This window comes from Notamacropus eugenii, chromosome 1 (genome assembly GCF_028372415.1).
Source record: "Notamacropus eugenii isolate mMacEug1 chromosome 1, mMacEug1.pri_v2, whole genome shotgun sequence".
In the NCBI taxonomy this organism is placed as follows: Eukaryota; Metazoa; Chordata; class Mammalia; order Diprotodontia; family Macropodidae; genus Notamacropus; species Notamacropus eugenii.
This window is the reverse complement of record NC_092872.1, coordinates 553,232,209-553,252,477: the sequence shown is the minus strand read 5'-3', so window position 1 is coordinate 553,252,477 and position 20,269 is coordinate 553,232,209. Positions and strand designations below refer to the sequence as shown.

The 20,269-nt window shown below is 38.6% G+C and overlaps 2 pseudogenes; one reads left to right on the top strand and one right to left on the bottom strand.

Moving 5' to 3' along the window:
- LOC140518912 (high mobility group protein B2-like) overlaps positions 1 to 19,480 on the top strand; it is an 87,945-nt pseudogene extending 68,465 nt beyond the window's left edge.
- LOC140527597 (beta-parvin pseudogene) lies at positions 4,799 to 5,969 on the bottom strand (annotated as a pseudogene).
- Positions 19,481 to 20,269: the final 789 nt, after the last annotated feature.

Genomic DNA, 20,269 nt, shown 5'->3' with positions numbered 1-20,269 from the left:
TTTCTATTCTTACTGAATTCTCTCCAGATATCTATCATATGTAGTTTATCTAAAATCTATTTTCTGGGGATGGAAGCTCAATTCCAGGTGGACAGTCTCGGGCGGGTAAAGGTGGGAACTTCTAAATCTTAGAGTTCTCACGAGACCCCCCCAGGAAACGACTGGGAATCGAGGTGAACTGAGCTATCTCGTGTATTTCCGCCTCTTCCCGTGAGAAACGTGATGGGAGAGAGCTCTCCCTGCCCTCGAGATTGTCCCGGATCTGGGCACACTATTGTTATCTAACAGCATGGTATTCAGATGCAAACTATGTTGCTGGAGAGTTTAGGTAGGATCAGGAAAGCCTGAAAGTTCTCTTGGGCAGAGGGGCGCGGAGCGGACAGGACACAAGGCTCCGCTTTCCCTCTTTCTTCTCTCCCCTCCCCCTCTCTCCCCGCTTATACTTCTACTTCCAATCTCTTATTGTAAGATCTTTGCCTCCTTGGGAGATCTTTTTCTTTCCCTCCTAAGGAAGAATTTCCCTGCACTTGTAACTAGACCCTGAAATAAAGCTCAACCCTTGTTCGACTCTGGAACGTCCTTTCTCTCATACGAGCATCTGGTTTGGCCAACCGAAGACCTTGGGAGGTGAGGTAAGAAGACTCGGGTAGCCCACAGGCCTCTAGGCCTGGCATCTATTAATCTATTTGACTTTTTTCTTGTTTATTAAATGGTTAGATCTATCTAATTCTCAGAGGAGAAGCTTGGAGTCTCTCAATATTATAGTTTGGTAGTCTATTTCCATCTGTAATTCACTTAGCCTTTCCCTTAAAAATTTGAATACTATAGCATTTGGTACATACAAGTTTAGTATCAATATTACTTCATTATCTGTGGTACCTTTCATCATAACATAGTTTCGCTGTTAATCTTTCTTTTTAACTAAATCTATTTTATCTTTAATTTGTCTGAGATTATGATTGCTATTGCTGCTTTTCTTTTACACTAGTTGAAGTATAATAAATTCTCTTCCAGTCCTTTATTTTTACTCTATGCACATCTCTCATTTTTAAATGTGATTTTTTTGTAAACAATAGATTGTTGGGTTTTGATTTTTAATCTATTCTGCTATCCATTTCTTTTTTATGGGTGAGTTCATCACATTCAAGTTATAATGACAAGTTGTGCATTTCCCTACATCCTATTTTCATCAGTGTTTATCCTTCTTTCCCTTTCTTTTTACTCTATCCATTCTCAAATATCTGATTGACTTCAAATCCCTGCCTCCCTACTCCAAATCCCTCCTAAGAATCCCTCCCTTATCTTCTCCCCTTATCCTTCTATTCCTTATTCTACTCAACCTTCTAAAAATCCTTCCCTTATCCTTCCCCTGGGCTGGGGAACCTATAGCCTGCAGATAACATCTAGTCTTCTAGGTCCTTGGTTATGGCCTTTTGACTGAGTCCAAGTTTTACAGAACAAATCCCTTAGATTGGAGATTTGTTCTAAGAAGTTTGGATTCAGTCAAGGGGCTGTACTTGAAGATGTGGAGAGCCACATGTATCCTTAAGGCTGCAGGTTTCCCACCCCTGTCCTATGCCCTTGACCACCTATTTCTCTGTAAGTTAGGTCTTTTATTTCTCTGTAAGTTAAGACATCAATGTCTGTATGTGTGTATATATATATATTACTCCCTCTTTAACCCAGTTCTGATTAGAATAAGGTTCTACTGCTACCAGCCCTTCACCCTCTCCTGTTCCCATTGTAGCAGATCTTCCCTTCATGCCTCATTTTAATGAGATAATTCCTACATTTTACATATCCTTATCCAATTTTATTTTTTAGGATCATTCCATCATATTCAACTCAACTCCAAGCTTTCTATCTATGTATCCTCTTTCAAATTATTTAAGTAGTAATAATATTCTTAAGAATTATAGCTATTTATTTCCCTGAGTGAGCACCACACCAATACCTGAGGAACCCAAAGACCTCCCACAGCAGGTAGAGAGCAGGTAGAGGTAGCTGGTCAGGATAGTAAATCAGACCCACACAAGACAGGAGGCAAAATGTCCTCCTATGCCTTCTTCAGGGAGATGTGCCAACAGGAGCACAAGAAGAAGCACCCAGAGTCTCCTGTAAATTTTACTGAGTATCAAAACATTGTTTGGAGGGACAGAAAATCATGTCTGCAAAAGAAAAGTTCAAGTTTGAAGACCTTGCAACAGGAGATAAAGCTTGGTATGATTGAGAGATGAAAAACTCTGTTCCTCCCAGAAGTGATAAGAAAAGAAAGAAAAAGGATCCTAATGCTCCCAAAAGACCACCATCTGCATTCTTCTTCTTCTGTGCTGAACATCATCCAAAGATCAAAAGTAAACACCCAGGCCTTTCTATTAGAGTTACTGCTAAGACATTGGGGGAACTGTGGTCTGAACAGTCAGCCAAAGACAAACTACCTTAGGAACAGAAAGTTGCTAAACTAAGGACGAAATATGAAAAGGATATTGCAGCATATCATGGCAAGGGCAAGAGAGATGGAGGAAAGATGGGCCCTGGTGGGCCAACAGGATCTAAGAAGAATGAACCTGATGAGGAGGAGGAAGATGAAGATGAGGAAGATGAGGATCAGGATGATGATGATGAAGAGCAAATGAATATCTTGCTGTAAAGATTTTTTGTGTGATTAAAGTCATTGTTTTGCTGAGAATGTGAACTCAAATGCAGTTTATTGTTAGCTTCAGCATAAAAATTATACAAACTTATGTGTAGGTAAATGTGATTAATTCTTTGTAGGGAGAGTCTCCATTTTTAAAAGTAAGTAGGAGCTTTTGAGGGGCCACTCCAGATAGATTTTAAAGCTTCTAAAGTTGAATATTTCTGCATATTTAATAACTTCTTTTGAATTTATTGATGGTGTATTGTTGTAGCATGGTAAAGCGCTAGGAAGTAGTATCATAGAAAATCTAAAGTTTTATAGAACATTGCATTTTGCTTTTTAAGATAAAATATTTTGCATTATAATGGTGTACATTAAAATAGAAATTCAGCTATTTTCTCATATAATACAGATATTGACCTTATTATTTCATTTATAATTGACCTCTATCATTTACCTTCTTATGTTTCTCCTGAGTCTCATAGACCAAGTTCTCCATTTAGTTCTGGTCTTTTCTTCACAATTACTTGAAAATCCTTTAGTTTATTAAACGTGCATGAGTTCCATTCAAGATAGCACAAATTTTTCTGGCTAAGTTCTTCTTGGTTGCAACCCCAACTCCTTTGCTCTTTAACATATGGTGTTCCAAGAACTTTGGTCTTTTAATGCAGAAGATGCTAATCTTGTATTATTATGACTCTAGCTATACAGTATTAACATTTTTTTCTTAGTTCCTTGTATTTTCTCCTTGACCTGGGATCTTCTCTCTTCTTTTGTATTCTTTTGATTTTGTTTCATTATTTCTTGGTGTTTTATGCAGTCATTAGCTTCCCCTTCCTTCTAAATTTTAAGGAGTTATTTTCTTGTGTAAGTTTTTGGATCTCTTTTTTCCATTTGGTTGACTTTCTTTTCATAAGCTTCTTGATCTTCTTGCATTTTTTATTTTTTATTTCTTATTTTTTCCTAATTTTTCCTCAACCTCTCCTATTTGATTTTTTAAAGTATTTTTTTAAGCTCTTCCAAAAACTCTTTAGGTTTGTGGCCATTTTGCTTTTTTCTTTGAGACAGAACTATTTTAACTTTACTATCTTCAGAGTTTGAACCCAGATCTTTTCTATCACCTTAGGAACTTTCTATGGTTTGATTCTTTCTCATTTGTTGTTATTATTACATTTGTTGTTATTATTGTTTGTTGTTATTTTGTTTTGTATGTTATATTGGGGGTTTTTTTTTGGTTTTTTGGCCAGAGTGTGACCTCAATTTCAAATTTTACCTCTGATTTTCATTATAAATAGATGCTAAGGAGTCACTAAACATTGCCCAAGCTCCCCATCTGTAAAATGAAGGGGCTCAAAAAAGGGGGGTCTCTTCCAGTTCTAAATCTACTATCAAATCATCCTAAATCACTTTGACTTTCTGAGTCTGTTGTTTTTTGTTTTTTGCTTTTTTTTTTTTTTTTGGTTTGCAAAATGAGGGTGCTTGACTAGATGACCCAAGGTCTACTTTCACCCACTTTCATTTGAAAGTTGGGGAAACTGAGACCCAGTGGAGGGGAAATGACTTGCCCAAGGTGTTATGGTTGGGAGCAGCCCCTTGCTCTCCTGGCTCCCAGGCTGGACAGATCTTTAGCCCATCTGTCACATGCCCCTTTGGCTCAGAGTTACCAGATAATTAGCCAAGAATAAATAAGCAGGTTGGTCATTATGGGCCTCTTGTAGAAACTCAGCACTCTGGGGTTGTGGTTGATGTCATGTAAAATGGGCAGACAAACATTCAGATGAGAGAGGAAACATCAAGAGTTTCTTATAAATAGTTTCAGATTTTCTTTGAAAGGAAGGGAATCCTGGAAAGAAAGAAAATACAAAGCCCATTTTTACTGAAAAGCATAGATTTTAAAGGAACTTCCAGTCTGAAATAATCAGAAAGCCAAGAGAGCCCATGAGGGCATCTGGACAGACCTCAGGTCACTAGCAACTCCATCCTAGAACAGTCCAGGCAGTCTTTGCTGGGGGCGGGGTTTGAGTTCATTACCTGTCCAAAGACGAAAGCGTGAGTGGGGATCCTGCGTCCAAGTCAGGGAGCCCTCACCCAATGGCCCCAGACGCATTATTTCCAGAGTGTTTTGCTCCCTAGCATAGAGGAGACAGGCAAACTAGACTAAGGCACAAAAGAGAGACCAAAAGGGAGACTTGATCTCCCTTCAGGAAGACATCAAGGATGAAGGTTTCATTGGGCTCACTCAATGTTTCTGTACTTGGTGAACAGGTTGTACAAAACCCACAGGCTAGACTTGAGATCCAGGTTGATGACATCTTCTGGGCAAACCTTTGGTCTCTTGAGTCCTCCATCTTGCATGAGTTCAAAAGCAAATGAGACATTGTGGATCTTCTGTTCTAAATTCTCTGGAGTTAAATGAAAGTTATAGAGAGGAACAAAGTACCTTTCCAGTAGGCCCATAAGCAAAACCAGGTATAAGACATCTGCAAACTGTATCTCCAACTCTGTCACCTCCAAGTTCAGCTTATTAAGGTGTTTACTCACAAATGTGATAAGAGACTTCTTCATCATGCTGAACTTATCAGGGGCATGGTCAAAGAACTTGTCGAAGGTGTCTTGTTCAAATCTTCCCATCATCATCTCGGTGGTGCTGGTCAGCTCCTCCACCACGTGGGCTGAGTGCAACAGGCCTTCCTGCTTTCTGACAATCACCACCTGCACTGAGATGTGCTTATGGAACCATTTGGCGGCTTGGAAGGGCATAGCCAGTGCAATCATGGTTCTTTCCATGGATTGAGTCCACATTCCATTTGATGGCCCAGCCATGAGGCTGTAGGACTTCATAAATTGCCTCCAGGATGGTCTGCAGCTTTTGCTTCCAACCAATTTCTGATTGCATCACCTCAGCCACATTCAGTTTACAGTTGGCTAACTTCTCTAAAAGCCTCTGCAGCACCTCCTGGTCATACAGGTCCTCCTCCAGCTGCTTGATGATGATTCTCTCCTCAGCCAACACCTCATTAATCCAGTCAATTAAAACCTTGTTCAGTTCTTTGAATTTGGGATTTTCCCTGGAGGTGGGATCAATCATCTTCTCTCCTTATTTTCTTCCAGGAGGGTGTCCTCGGGGTGGATATCCATCGTGGTAGGTGTCATGGGAGAATTGATGGCATTGTTGCCCTCTTCCTGGGCTCATTCACCTCCTTCACTCTCTTCTTCTGGCCCAGCCTGCCTCTGAGTTTGCCCAGGAAAGACTTGTCCTTCTTGGCCCCAGGGCAGCTGCAGCAGTGGCCCTGGGGAATGGAGCAGGGCATTGGGCAGCATGGACGTGGGGTCAGCAGGGGGAATGGCAGGGGGATGTGCTTTCAGTTCCCTGGGAGTGGGGAGCGCGTGTGTGAGCAACTGGAATGGAGTCTATATTGTTTTGTATGTTATTATTGTTTGTTGATTCTGTTGTCCCCTATTTGGAAGCTTTACCTCACCCTTCAACTCTGGAACCAAAATCAAAGACTTCACAACAAATGCCCTCAGCCAATGGGTCCCTACACTCTGTGACCTTATCCACTTGACATGCTAATTCCTCCTCCTTCACAACCACAGGTCTGGACTGTGTCAGGTCAGCTCAACTGGGTCCAACATCCAGCACCAGCAGAGAGCCCTGCAATCTTCCCTTGATCAGCAGTCCACTGGCTATGAGGTGAAAGTTCCTGAAGCTAAGGATGCAACCCACACACCTTCCCCCAGGGCTTGTTCTGTATTGATTTAACTGCCCCAAAGGCTTGTTCATTTGACAGTATCTGCAGGGAAGTATTTGCACTTCAATCAAGTCAAACAACCACCTCAGTAAATAGAGTTTTTTTTAGTCATCTAAAGACAACATATGCTTTAGCCCAACTTCAAATCTTTTCTACAACTCAAAGTTCACTGTGAGGCATCATTTTATATTGTTTATGGGGGAATTTAGAACAGTCAGGTAATTTCCTGCCTTATTCTTCCATGTTTCCAGAATCCTCTTGAGGTTCATTTTAATGATCCATCCCAATACATAAGACTTCTGGGTAAGTGACTGCTTCTAGCTGTAGTCAGATTTTTCTTATCCTTGGAATTCTATTGTTCTGGAGTCCAACAAGTCTGCTGGAACTTTAAGAACCTGGACAATATGTATTTGTTTGCATTGATTAGCATACTTGAATGGATAAGAAACATGATTTTGTTGCTTGATACAATAATTGAATATTGTGTATACTGATATATTTATATACATATATCTATGTATAAATATGTATATATGTATGTGTATATATATACTACATACACACATAAACACTTTAGAAATGAATTCATTTTCTTCCCATCCCATCTACAAAACAAAATAAATTTAAAAACTTGAAAAGAATCAACTCTGAAGTATGAGGAAATCTCAAAAAATGAGAAATCTCCATTCTACTTATCCAAGGATAAATAATTTCTTGGGAAACTAATTTGGTTAAAGACAGTTGGGAATGCCAAGTGAACAGATGGCTTTAAAATAGGGCATCTCATAGACCTCAGGGAAAAGGTAATTTGGGTAGAATATATAGTTTTTCTATATATAAAAAACAAAAATACAGAAAAGTCACAGGTCACAGAGTATAGAATATCAGAGCTAGAAGGGAGCTTAAAAATTATTTAGTTAAATATTTTAATTTTTAGAAGAGCAAACTGAGTGTCAAAGAAGAAAACTGACTTGCCTCATGGTCAGACAGCTACTTAATGGCACAGCTAGAACCTAAAGCCTGCATCTTGAATCCTAATCCATAGTTCTTTCCACTCTTTCATAGATGCCTTTCTATGTCCTCTCTTTTCTTTAAAATTTAAATGGGAAAGGTTTCTACAACCTGTTTTTCATGCCAGTCAGTGGCATGTTAGCTAAATTTTAGACTGCCAAACTAAATTTGGTAAAAGTTCCTCATGGCCCACCCCTAGATTATTATTCTTCCATAGGTTACATCAAGCAGTTTATCCAAATAAAGGTAGTTTATACTTACTCCTTGTAAAAGCCACAATTAGTCTTAAGGGGTGATAGATGTGGGGAAGAAGAAGGAGACAAAGGAGAAGAAAGAGGATACTGGCACATGTTGACTTAGGTGATATGAGATCTGGTTTTGAGTTCCTGCTGTATACCTTTGGCCAAGTCACTTAATCTCCCTCCATCAGTTTCTGAAAGCATTGTGAGAAGGAAAAAGAACAGAACAAGGAGGTAGCATGGCCCAGCTTGGATTGAAATGGAGAAAATATAGTTGATTTCACTGCTTTGGGTCCATGGGGAACAACTGAGTTGAGAGGGTATGTAAGTTTGTTTGAATCATTACTTCTAACTTGGGTTGTAGTAGTGAAAGCATTTAAGGGTAGAGGACAGAATGACTAGGATTCTGATATAATTGACTAACTATTATATGGTTCTAGGTGGATGGAGAAGCTAGGAATAGAGGTCATAGGGCACTTTGGTAAATGGTATTGTCACACTGGGTTGTTCTGCATTCCCCTTTTGTTTCTGCATTCATGTGTATAACTCACTGCTTACTCCATGGGGATTATGGCCTATTATGAAAGTACTATGTGTATTTCCTGGGTTTGGGGTATAGCCATGTAATATTAATGGGATGTAAGATCTTCCCTGCCCATTAGGAGGTCTCACATGGAGCCCATTAAGGGAAACTTATAGGGGAGGCTTGCTTGTAGGAAGGCTTTCAAACCTTTTGCTAATTTCTAATTAGGCACTAAGTCATGAGGGCTGTGATACATACACATACTCTGGATTGGTATTTTACTTTGGGGTCTTGCTTATGAGAAGGACCTTGTGATTCCCTGGTCAAGACTTTGAGTAGCCATATGTTCAGACCCCCAACTGTTGAGATGGAAAGGCTCTCTCAATCCAGGGATATATGCTAAGTGTATATGGCAATATTGCTTTGATTCAGGCAGCAGAGCCCTGTGTATTAGTCTTTATTTCTCTGCTTATATTTTCTCTATTTGTCTTTCCTCTGCAGTTCAGGGTGCTGACTTTTCCCCAGAACTAGTGAATGTAATTTACAAAGACCCCTTAAGTAGCTATCTTTCCTAGTAAAGCACATCTAAGAACCTGTGCTAGTAGCCATCCTGGGTATGCCAGTGTGGCTCTCTTTACAAGCCACAATTGAATCTAGAGTCCAACCCCTTCTCATTCAGGGAATGACAATAAAGCTGTTTGCAGATTCAGCCTGTGGCTGTGTATCTGATTATGTCAGCTCAGTTCTCTCCCTAGCACTTAAGAGCCATACCTTTCTTATTGGACTCTGACAATTTCCTTATCTGTGAAATGGGGATAAGAAGCATCTCTCTGCCAATCTCAGTCACAGGGCTATTCTGAAAATCAAATGAGATAAAGTTGATGAAAATGTTCTGATGTAACTGTTAGCCTAGGATTGCTTCTTTGGAGTTTGTCAGTATGGGTACTTTCTCCATTTGCACAGATAACAATCATGGGCATATCCAGAATATAGGCCATATGTGTCCATTTGTTCTGGCACACCCTGAGCTGAACATTCCTGTGGGCCCTTCATTTTCCCCTCTGGGCAAGGAGCCACATCTGGGCCAGACTCTGTGCACAAGCAGAAGCGTAATCCCTCTATTACTTGGTAGTTAAACTTAGTTGTTGTGCCTGAAATATTCATCAGCTGCATAGTGTTCTTCTCACTCAGCTAGGGGGAGGTTGTGGTAATGAATACTTGCATGAAAGTCAGCTGGCCCCATGCTTAAGGCTTTCCATCATGGTAGGACTTGGCATATCTTGTGCTCTACTGGCAGAACCTTCAAGGGTCTATGACCATTTCTGTTCCTTGATGGGATGACAGAAGGGGTCTGAGGTGGAGAACTATTCTTATTCTTTTTATTATTAATGAAAAAAATAATCAGTGGCTGTGTTTGCTTGAGAAAGGAGCAAGAGCATGATAATGAGACAGGTTTTGACAGGGTTGCATGTAATAACTGCTCTTTTTTTTCTTTCACGTAGACCTTTGGTCCTATGGTATAGCTATGGGGCAGTGCATGAACTTTCTCTGCTAATGCAGACTGAAAACTTATATGTATTCTAGTGCCTTGGCAGCACTTAGAGGTTAAGTGACTTGAGAAGTATATTTCAGAGGTAGAATTTGAAATCGGGACTTTCTGACTCCAAGGCTGATTCTCTATCTACAATATCAGGCTGCATCCCAAATAAGTACTATGGCGGGGCAGGCTTATTAGTTCCATTTGTGGAAATGAAGTTACCTCTGGGATAAAGTTATAATATTAGATAAGCACCCGTCTGTGATCAGAGATGATACAGCCTTGCTTTTCTGATCATTAGGTGGTTAGGCCATACGGTACACCAAATTGACTAAAATGATGGCTGGTTTGGCCTTCTATTGTCATCATGGTTGTCAGTTGACAGTTGTTGACGATTGCCAATTAAGACAACCAAATGACTGGAACGACTGTTTGCAATTCAGTTATTTTGGTCGTCTTAACAATTAGACAGGATTGACTATTTGGCAATCAGCCTGCAAATGGTCAATATGATCAGCCATATGGACACAAATCTACAAATCAATCAACACACATTTATTGAGCTCACTCCTGCTAATGCTTGCAAAAAGGAAGGCTCGGTAATAGACACTGTTCAGGGGGAGGGTAGAGTGAAACATAACACAATCTTTGCCCTCAAGGAATTTAGAGTCAAATGGAAGTTCATTTGTTTCAATTTAGTGAACATTATTAATTCAGCACCTACTGTGTGCCAGGTACTGTTGTATTTGCTGGAGATATAAATACAATATTTTAAAAAATATTATCATCAGAGAGTTGTCATTCTACTGGCTTTAAAATAACATATACACACACACACACACACACACAAGTCAGCAAATAGAGAGTATATTAAAACTACTACACAACAATTTCGATAGGGATCAGGTTCTACTAGCTATGAATAAAGAAAGGGAAAGTATAATGAACTTACATTTTTGCAAAAATTATGAATTCAAACTTAAAGAGGCACATTATGATGGACCTTTTACTACCAGTGGAGACTGAAGATAAGAATATTCCTTTCCTATTTCCATAACCAAGGTGTCCAGATTGTGGGTGGTAGCTACAAACTCCTTGTAGACCTAAAGCTCAGGAGAAACTATTTATGTGAAACAAACATAGCAGGACAAGAAGCACTTACTGTGTGCTGGATACTGTGCTGGGGGTGTGGATGAGAATACAAATACAACAGAATTAGAGTCCCTTCCCTCAAAGACCTCACATTCTAAAGGGGGAAAACATAATATCAAAGATAACAGCTGCAAAGTGGTGGAGGAGGGAAGGTTATAGTGAAGATACAAATGAAGCATGGCTGGCCTAGACCTCCAGTTAGAGCCAAGGGGGATAGATGCCCTTGGTCCTGAGTTCACACACTGAAGAGTGAAGGGTTAATGAAACAAATTAAAGCAACTAGGTGATTAGAAGGACCTGGAGTTGAGAAAACCTGAGCTCAAACTGTCTTAGATACTTCTGCCTGATCCTAGGTAAGATACTGAACCACACAGCCTCGATTAATTTATCTGTAAAATGGGATTATTGACAGCACTTACCCCACAGAAGTATTGTGAGGGTCAAATAGTTCATATATGTAAAGTATTCCAAAACCTTAAAGTGTAGTATAAATGTTACTTATCATTATTATTGGAAAAGTTGAAATTCAAACAGCCTTGCTGAACCAAAGTGATACATATTGTCTATTTCCAGTGAACTTTTAGCTATTCTGAAATTCAGCAATTTTGCCAGAATAATGGGGCACGATGCAGGGCTTCGGGGGAGGGGGGGAAGTGAAATGACATTAATGCCTCTTTTAAGTCCCATATTCTCAAAGGAAAATTTTCCAGGGCCATAAAAAAATGAAATATTTGCAAATATGGCTAACTCTAGATTTATGAGGCATAATTACTAGTCATTTCCTTCCCCTCCTCAGCAAGCTACAATCTGATACAGACAGATGGAAGCTGCTTCACCTTTCCCAGTAGGGAAAGATCCATACAATCAGAATGCACATTATACCCAAATTGAATTACTTGCTAAATATGCTAGGTGGGTATTTATTTTTTTTAAACAGGCAGACTTTCAAAGTTTGGCTTGAAAATGAGAGAAATCCAAGACTGACCTTTGTGACATTTCCAAGCTGTGACCTCTCAAGCATCACTCAATCAATCAAGCCATTAATTTTCTAATGTTCTTTTCAATGCATGTCAATTACTGGACACCTCAGTGCAATTATGGGATGGACACTGCAGCAGACACTTTGAACCAAGTTTGTGTTAGCATACTGTAAAATCTGAACACTTTTGAAGACCTTTGAAAGGAGAGAAATCTTTGTAAGTTAATTTCTGGTCATGCTCTGGACCTTTCGGTAGTGAACAGTAGAAAAAACACTAGACTGAAGCCCTAGGTTGGAGTCCTAAATACTGTAGATGTCTAAGACAATTTTTAGCTTAAAATCTTATGACAACATGTGAGCTAGCTACTTGATTGGAAGTAAATCAGATAATCATTATGTTCTTTAGTTTTCTTACTTACTAATGGAAATGACACTTGCATTTACTTGCTTCATAGGACTATTTCTTCTTTAAAAATCTGAAGGTGATTTATAATAATAAAATGATCATTATTATAATAAATACAATAATTGCTATTTAATAATAAAAGTGAGAGCAATCAGGCATAGAGAATAGAGTGTTGGCCTTAAACAGGAAAATCAGAATTCAAATCCCACATCTGAGACATACTAACTATATAACTCTAGCAAGTAACCTTTCTAGGAAGAAAAGGTGCTAATATGCTCTGTCAGAAGGAATTACTTGACCCGTGAATTTTCTGGACTAATGAAATACAGAGTGATATAGTGAATAAAAATGTTTCCTTGGAGTCAGGAAGGTTTGAGTTCAAATTTCACCTTTGGCAAATAGTAGCTGTGCCATCCTGGACAATTCACTTATCTCTCAGGACCATGGACAACTCTCTAAGAGGTGCTGGGCTGCCTTTAAACAAGGACATTTATGTCTGTAAAAAAGTAGTTTCTCAAAGCTTCTGGGACTGATAAAATTACAGGACTAGTATGAAGAAGCAAACACAAATAATTTAATTATATTTTACTCCTTTAAATCATCTCCTAAAATACATCATATTCTGGAGGCATCCCAGATTTCTTGAAGACTAATCCTGAGGAGGACAACTTGGAGATACTTTGAATGACCTGGTGTCATCCAAGTACCAATCTAGCCATGGGATTGGTTCATCACCAGTTTGACTGAGTATTTTTGCAATAGCATCTCTTACAGTCATAGGAATATCCCAATATGTGTTGATGAAGGGAATATTTAGGCTGCCATGACCACAGATCCTAAAAGTATGATACTTCATGTTTTTAGAGTACCTTTATATGCACTGAAACTAACACTTTGGTGAAGAAGGCTGTAAGTACAGTAAGAAAGTGAGATCAGGTGGAGCCTGGAGGTGTAAGGGGACTCAGAAACCAATGAGAGCCCTGGTGAAGCTCCCCAATGTGCAGGGGAGACAGCAATGTAATATTGTCATAGTGATAGGAGTCTCAGAGAATAGCTAAATGTGTGGAGGCTAATTGCACTAGCATTTTTGCTGGATATTTAATGGAGTCATATTTGGGAAGGGGGGTTGGTGTATCATGTAATAGATTGTCCTGTATGTAATGTAATGAAAAGCATGTGATAGGATTGTGGAGCAATTGTGTAGGTACTGAGACTGGTTAGAGTTGGGAAGAGTGGTGCCCCTAGTATTGGATCTTTTTCCCCTTTTTTCCTTCAGTTTGATTAGTATGTGTGTTGGGTGCAATATTCTTGGGTGTCTATATTAGTTTAAGGTCAATTACTATATTAATCAACAACCATTTAATGTTATATGACAGACATTCTACTAAGTTCTGGAGGTACAAGTACAAAGAGGCAGCTAAGGGACTCAGCGAAGAGCATTCGATTTGGTGTCAGGAAGACGGGAGTTCAAATCTCCGCCCCCCCCACCCCTGACATTTTTAGCCATTTGACCCTGAGTGAGTCTCAGTTTCCTCATCTGTAAAATGTGAATGATAATAAGACTTACCTCACAGGGTTGTTGTGAAAATCAAATGAGTTAAAATACATAAAGTGCTTTGTAAGCCTTAAAGCACAATAACAGTGATAACTATTATCATCTTCACTAATATTGAAACCATCTCTATTTTGGAGCATTCTATAAATGAAAGAAAATGTATGTGATATATTAGAGTACTGGGTCTGGAGTCAGGAAAATCTGAGTTCAAATCCAGCCTCATTTATTTCCTAGCTATGTGACCCTAGGCAAGTCACTTAACCTCTGCCTGTCTCAGTTTCTTCATCGGCAAAGAGAGGATAGTAATAACCTCTACCTCCTATGATTGTTGTGGAGATTAAATGAATAATTGTAGTGCTTAGCACAGTGCCTGGAAAATATTGAGGGCTATATAAATGTTAGTTATTATCATTATTGTTATTATATATTAAACTTATGTTCGTATACATCATTATGTATATGTACTCATTATACATATATACACAAACACATACATACATACGTATATTCGCATGGAATATATACAAATAAATACAAGGTAGTTAGGGAGCAAGGCAGCATAGTGGATAGAATGTTTGACTTATAATTAGGAAGACCTGAGTTCAAATTCTCCTTCAGATACTAAATCTAGCACCCTGGGCCAGTTACTTAACCTCTCTTGGCCTCAGTTTTCTAATTTACAAAATGATGATAATAATGGTACTTACCTCCTAGGGTTGTTGTGGGGATCAAATGAGACAGCATACGTAAAACAATTTGCAAATCTCAATGCAGAAAATAAATATTAGCTAGTTTTTAGAGAGGGAGGACACCAGCATTTTAGTGTAGGGAGATAGGTAAAGACTTCATGTAGAACAAAGGCAGCTAAGTGATGTAATAGATAGTGCACAGGGAGGGCTGGGAGTCAGGAGAACTCATCTTCCTGAGTTCAAATCTGGCCTCAGATGCTTACTAGCTGTGTGACCCTGACCAAGTCACTTAACACTGTTCACCTCAGTTTCCTCATCTGTAAAATGAGCTGGAGAAGGAAATGGCAAACCACTGCAATATCTTTGCCAAAAAAACCTCAAATGGGGTCACAAAGGTTTGGACATGAATGAAAAATGACCAAACAATAACAACTGAAAGATGGTAAAGATGGGGCTTGAACTATATTTTGAAACACAAAAGGTTAGTTATCATCCTACTCTAGAAACCATCCATAAATAATATGCACCAGAATCTGAGGAATGATGGTTCAACTCTTTACGCCCCCAGCCTAGAGCTATTTAACTGAATTGCAACAGCTGAGCTTTTTCTCCAGAGAAGATGTGCTTAGCAGTGGGCATTTTATATGTGACATAGGCAGTGAAATACGCGAAACATACATTAAATTATTGACAACTATCTCCCTCATCTTACAGCTCAGAGAAAGAAAATGATTTTTCCAGAGTCAAACAACTAATAAGTGGGATTTCAAGCCACCTAGCTCAGAATCTCAGTTAGACATGATTTCAGAGATCTTCTAATAATTCAGTTTGTTACTGAAAGTTCTTTTAAGTCCCACCCAACAAATAATTACTCAGTATTTATTCCAAGTCTAGTATGCCTTTGAACAATGGTTTAAACATCTTTCATGCTATCATATTATCTGTCTTCTGTTAACCCACTTATTCATAATAAGAATGATATTTATGATGACCATGCATTTATATGGGAATTTATATTTCACGAAATGCTTTTTTTCAGAACAACCCTACAGAGTAAGTACTGCATTACCATTATCATTTGGAAGATGAAGAAACTATAGAACTGAGGTGACTTTCCTGAAATCACTTGTTTAGTAAGCATCGGAGCCAGGCCAGCTTCCAAGGTCTTTAAGGCCAGTTATTGAGGGGAGAGTTTAAGGGGAAAGATACGGAGTTCAGTTTTAGACATATTGAGTTTAAGATGTCTCTGGGACTTCTCTTTTGAAATATCCAATAGGCAATTAGTAGTAGGGAATTGAAGCTCAGGTGAGAGATTGAGACTGGGTATGTAGATCCTGGGAGAAATCAGTATAGATATGATACTTAAATCTATGAGAGCTGATGAGATTACTGAGTACGCACAGAGAAGACAAGTGGACTTCCGTTAGAACCTTGGGAGTTCTGAAATGCATGATGAAGCAACGAAGAACAAAAAGGACCAAAGGCAGGATGAGAACCTGGAGAAAATACTATCTCTTTTCTGAAGAGGAAAGTATACCTAGGAGGCAATGTTGGGTCAATAGTATATAAATGCAATTGATATGCTGAGAAGGATTAGATTAAAAAAAAAAGAGAGAGAGAGAGAATCAGATTATCTATTGTGGTTACTTCAGAGAGGTTTGTTTCCATTGAGAAATGAGTAAGTAGAGAATAATTAGAGTCAGTGAGTATGTGTTTCAAAAAGAAAGGGAGGAGAGAAATAGGATGATAGTTGAAGGGGATGGTAGGGTCTAGTAAGGTGTTTTTTTTTGTTTTTGTCTTTTTGTTTGTTTGTTTTTTACAAGAATGGCAAGAAGCTTAAGAATATTTGAAGGTAGTTAGGGAAGGAACCAATCAATAGAGAAAAGTTGAGGATTTGAGAGGAGAGATGATTTATGAGGCAATCTTCGGGAGAAGACAGGAGGTAATGGGATTATGCACACATGTAAAGAGAAAGACAGCCTTTTTGTCAGCCAGGGAGAAGGCAGGAGAGAATGGAAGATGATATCAAAAAGTTTAATACGATAAGAATTGGAGAAGAGGGAGCTCACATTGAATGACTCCTTTTGTTTTTCTCAGTAAATAAAGAAGTAGGGACCTCAGCAGATCAGTAGGAAGGATGAGAAGGAAACAAGGAGAAAGCTTGGAATAGATCTTATGCATTATAGAAATGCTGCACTGTCTTGCTGAAGTGAGTTGCCAGTTGAGGTGCAATTCAGTGAATTTGCAATATATCTGCTCAACATGGTTATGCGATTGCCTTCTCCTTATTCTAGCAACACATCCTTTCAGTCACATCCAACTCTTTATGATCCAGTTTGAGGTTTTCTTGCCAAAGTTACTGAAGTGGTTTGGCATTTCCTTCTTTAGCTCATTTTACTGATGAGGAAACTGAGGCAAACAGGATTAAGTGACTGCCTAAGGTCACACAGCTAGTTGAAGTGTCTGAAGCCAGATTTGAATTCATGAAAATAAGTATTCCTGACTCCAGACCCAGTACTATATCCACTGTGCCACTTGACAGCCCATTAACAACACATAAAAATGAATAGAAGAGGCAGATATTGTGAATATTATAGTCTTGGTGTTTTAAGAACAGTGATGGGCTAAGGGGGTAAGGTAGAGGAAAATATAAAGCTGAAATGGCTAAGTACTAGAATGAGATTGAAGATGGAGGAGAATGAAATTAGGGCAGGGATAATGATTGGTAGGGCAGCTAGGCGGAGCAGTGGTTAGAGTGCTGGGCATGGAATGAGAAAGACTCATCTGGCCTCAGACATTTACTAGTTGTATGACTCTGGCCAAGCCACTTAACCCTGTTTGCCTCAGTTTCCTCATCTAAAAAATGAGCTAGAGAAGAAAAATTACAAATCACTCCAGTATCTTCACCAAGAAAACCTCAAATAAGGTGATGAAAGGTTGGACATGATGGAACAACAACAATTAGATGCCTCATGACTGCAGAGCTATTAAGTGTCAAAGAGGGAATTTAAACCCAAGTCTCTACTGACTTCAAGTTTGGGGTCATTTCCATTATTCTACAATATTCTATCTTAATTTTATTTTTCTTAGTTTTCTTGATGATGGATGACCTTCTCCTCATATGCCTTTAACTCCTTAACCACTTTCTAATGTGGTCTGAGCTACTAATATCCTGAGGAATCATGAAAAATCTTCCATTTGGCAAAAAGATGATGACATTATGTCAGTGCTTCTAAGAGTGTTATTGAAAAGGTGCTTGCTCATCGGACATAATAACTAATGTTTAGTAAATGAAAGGAAATGGGGCCTCTGGAAAGGAAAAAGTATGATGTGAGCCCTATTCAAATGACTACTTCTAAAATTAGACTGAAAGTCCTGAAATGACGATTGTCTATTAGAAGTGAATGCAATTTTAAAATTTAAAATATCCCATTGATAAAGCCATTACCATTATCAGAATCATAACTGGGATAACTATTGTCTACAGACTATATAGTAACTTCTTAATAAATGCTTGTTGATTAAATTTTCAGGTTACTTCTAATGCATTCTGTATTTGCTCCTTCCAGCTCACAGTATCCCTGAGAGGAAAATGCTTTGTGAACTCTAAAGTACCAAAGAAGTGAGCACTGTTATGATTATTTTAATTAGGATTTTAACATGGCAGTTGACTATTCTTATTCAGTACTTGTTGATGAATGCATTTATTTGCATAAAATGAGGTGATCATTATTATCTTGGGGCACTGATTAGCCTCATGATAAGGCACCCAGCCTCCACTCACCCTTTCCGTCCCTCTTTTAAACTGTCAGAAAAACCTTTCTTGTGCATAGAACTGGCCATATTCATCCTCTGCTTAAAAATCATCAGCAATTCCTTACTGCCTAAGGAGTAAGTTCCAAACACCTTTGCCTAGCTTTCAAGGCCCTCCACAATCTTAAATCCACTTTCCTTTCCAGCCTATTCATGTTACTCAGTTCCACACATTTTAATACTCAGGCTAAAGTAGACTATATCACTTCCCTCTAAAATATCCATTGTCTCCTAGCTCTCTGCAATTTCTCACTTTGTTCCCCATGCTTGGGATGCCTCTCTCTTTCCCTCCTCACGTTTTCAATTCCTAACCATCCATTCAAACACAACCAATTCAGAACCGTAAGATTTTAAATTTTCACCCACATGGTACCTTTCTACACTAAGCCTTTCCTTGATTCCTCCTGTTGGTGATAAATAAAATTCCTACTAGGTTCTCAGAGAATGCTGCTTCACTACTCTGTAATTATCATGTATTATTGTTCATTATAGTTATCTACATTTACATTTTATTTTTCTACTAGATTATAAAAACCATTGGGGGAAAGTTTATTTATTTATTTTTTTATCTTGCTTCAGTACTAGCGCAGCACTCTGCATGTAGTTGATAATTAATAAATATTTCTTGAATAGGAAATGAATGGGGATTTTTAAACTTCCTGGGTAATCACGTAATCATGGACTTTTAGACTTGGTCCTTAAATCATCTAATTCAAACATGAGGAATGTTCAGTTGTCAAGCTTCTTATGGCTTTTACTGACCTAGAAGGACACACACAAAAAATACAGCTTTTTTAAACATGCCAACTAGAATCTGATTTTGTTAATAATATCGGTTTATGGTTCAATACAAACAAGCAATAAATTTCTGATTTGTCAGATATCAGTACCCATCAGTTAACATGTCTTTTGGGTAATATGTGGAAGATATAATAATATCAATACATTTATAAAATTTTCAAGACTAGTGGTTTTCTGTGAACTGAGGAAGACTCAGAGTAACTTTTTACCTTCTAAAGAAAAAAAATGTTTCCTTGATATAGTCCAATAATCTCTTTTTACAGGTTTAGAAAGTGATTACCTTTGCTCCTCTGTTGGAGTAAAAGATGCACGTAGGGACTGTTCCGATTTTGTGTCTCACATCAGTAACACAAAGTCGACATTTCATACATCCTTATTTAACTGAACTGTTCAAATCTTCAAAATTGACGAGGAACAGAGATGTTCTCCGTTCTCTCTCTGTCTCTCTGTCTCTGTCTCTCTCTCTTTCTCTCTGTCTCTCTCTCTCTCTCTCTCTCTCTCTCTGGTCTCTTGATTTCCGGTTCTGTGTCTTTTCTCTGTAGCACACTGCCTCCTGTTATGAGAAGGAAGAAACAAGGGGAAAGGGGAAGGAAGAAAGGGAAGAAGGAAGGTGGAAAGGAAGGAAAATGATTTAAGTGCCTTCTTTATGCCAAATACTGTGAAAAAAATGCTTTACAAATATTATTTCATATGATCTTTACCACAACCCTTATTTTCATTTCACCATTGAAAAAACTGACGTAGACAGGGTAAGTGACTACAATAACTATGCCACCTAGCTGCCTCTAGAGAATACAGAGGTTGCCTCTTCTAAATACTCTGGCCCCTAACTTTATAGAAAAGAAATCCAAGAAACAAAAGGTGGAGTATTGATCAAAGACCATAGACATCAGGTGGCAAAATGCACATACAAACTCAGGGCCTTTGATTTCAAATCCTATGCTCTTTTTACTATATTCAATCTCTTTTGTCTATTAACAAAAAAATAGAGACCATTGGGGGACAAAATGGCACCTAAGCAAAAAGACTTGGGAACTGAAAGTGTTGATCATTGCTTTGCAGTGAAACTTGGATCACTATTTTGTTGGATACTGCCAAATGTGGAAAGGCTCCCTGTGTGAGGCAGTGTAAAATGAAGTGTTATTATTTCATATGGAGTTTGTTCCAGGCCCTC